The sequence below is a fragment of the Nannospalax galili genome, unplaced genomic scaffold (assembly GCF_000622305.1).
Source record: "Nannospalax galili isolate Female #2095 unplaced genomic scaffold, S.galili_v1.0 scaffold903, whole genome shotgun sequence".
NCBI classification, from domain to species: Eukaryota; Metazoa; Chordata; class Mammalia; order Rodentia; family Spalacidae; genus Nannospalax; species Nannospalax galili.
This window is the reverse complement of record NW_008349989.1, coordinates 1322096-1324395: the sequence shown is the minus strand read 5'-3', so window position 1 is coordinate 1324395 and position 2300 is coordinate 1322096.

The window sequence follows — 2300 nt, the reverse complement described above, 5'->3', positions numbered from 1 at the left end:
ATATTCCTTTGGATAAGATTGGGGTCTGCTATTCATTTTCCCAGTTCTATGCTAGGTTACTATCTGGGAATCCCTTTGGCCACCCTGGCCAACAACTCAAAAGAAGGCATCGCCTATCTGGCATTGTTGCTTGTTATGTAGCCTTTAGCTATACATACTTTCTACTCAGTATCCCATGGAACCTTCTCCAAAATTGACCATATACTGGGGCACAAAACAAACCTCAACAAATACAAAAGATTGAAATAATTCCATGCATTCTATCAGACCACAATGCAATAAAGCTTACAATCAACACCCGAAGAAGCCCTAATCGCCACATGAACACATGGAGATTAAACAACACACTCCTGAATGATGAATGTGTGAAAAGTGAAATTAATAAAGAAATAAAAGTATTCCTGGAATTAAATGAAAAGGACAACACAACAGGACAAAACCTCTGGGACACGCTGAAAGCAGTCCTTAGAGGGAAATTTATAGAAAACCCTTTTAAGTGCTTCCTAGTCATTTATTTTTCTCTTCTGAGAAATTTCTGCTCAGTTCTGTAGTCCATTTTTAAACTGGATTGTTTATTATCTTGGTTTTAGTTTTTGTTTGAGTTCATTATATATTCCAGACGCTAACACCCTGTAGTTGGAAAGGTCTTCTGTCACTACTTGTGAAACCTCCTCATTGGACTGACAGTTTCCTTTGCTGTGCATAGGTTTTTAATTTCATGAGATCTCATTTGTCAATTGTCTTATTTCCTGAACTCCTGGGGTCTTATTCAGAAAATAATTACCTATACCTTCATCTTGAAGTGTACTTCCTAGTGTTTTCCTCTAGAAGTTTTAGAGTATCAGGTCCTGTGTTGAGATCTTTGATCCATTCAGAGTTGACTTTTGTACAAGGTGAGAGATACAAATCTAGCTTCATTCTTCTACATATTGCTATCCAGGTTTCTAATACCGTTTGTTGAAGATGCTGTCTTTTGTCCAATGTATATCTTTGGCATCATTGTCAAAAGTCATGTAGCTGTCATTGTATGGAGTTATATCTATGTCCACAGTGAAATATTACTCATCTATAATGAAAAAGAAAATTAAGAAATTTGCAATGAAATGGATGGAATTAGAAAACAGTCATTGTGAGATAGCCAAGGCCTGCCACATGTTCTCTCTCACAGGAGGAGCCTAGATCCAACTCTTTAGTATACTGTGTCTAAAATGAAGTACCTGTGCAAGGCAGAAAACTAGAAGAGAATGAGAGGAAGGGGCTGCCTTAAGGTAGGGGGATAGTCAGGAATAGGTGAAAAGAAAGTATAGAGGGAGGCTGTCATAGGTGGAAAGGTTTCACTAGAGAGGGAGGTGGAGGATTGGGGAAATGAGGCTGCAGGATATGGGGAGGTCTAACTGGGATAAAGGGAATCTCAAGAGGCTAGTTGGGAAGCAAGATACATCCACCTGTGCAAAAGAGGCTTGACTGTTGGAGGGTGGTGGTAACCAACTGCCTCTAAATGGATTCAATACCCTCTCTATGGAGGAATGGGGGAGATCAATACCTAGCACTGCAAGCCTAACTACCCAGATATGAGGAGGTAGCAGGCTCCTAAGGGGGATGTATTTCTGATTGTTAACTAAACTGATAGGAATAAACTGCCTTCTTTATAAATACTTATACACATAGACAAAATTGGCTCCCCAGTCTTAATCAGAAAAGCCTCTCACTATAATAAGCAGTGGTGAATTCAGATTCGTAGCTGCTTAAGATATAGAAAATAAGCAACAGATGTGGACCTAGTCCTAAACAAGCCATTTATATCAACCTCTAAGGCTCATGGAACATTAGTGAAGAGGGAGGAGAAGTGTGTAAGAAAGAGCCCGAAGATGGGCTAACAGGATAGGGAACGGCATTCCCTAGACTTGATACAACTATTACATTGTACAATCATTAATTCCATCAACTCTAGTTACCTAAACAGTTCCACATAAGACCAGCTGCTATTAACAATCTCAGGTATTCCTGGGGGCCCTAAACTTTACCTCTGAACTATTAGCTATCATAGATTCTGGGAGTGTTCTTATTTGTGTACACACTGTTGAACCCACTATGATCCCAGGGATAACATCAAACCCACAGTTGCACAGATGGCCCTGTTCAATCTTGGTGGCTCACAAAACAAAACAGAGAGACAGGAACAAGAGAGTGAGGTTGATGGAGAGTGGCAAGGGAGGACGGGGTGGTATGAGGTGAGAGTGGTCAGTATACAAGGCACACATATGTGAAATTTTAAAAAGTAATAATAATAATTAGGCCCA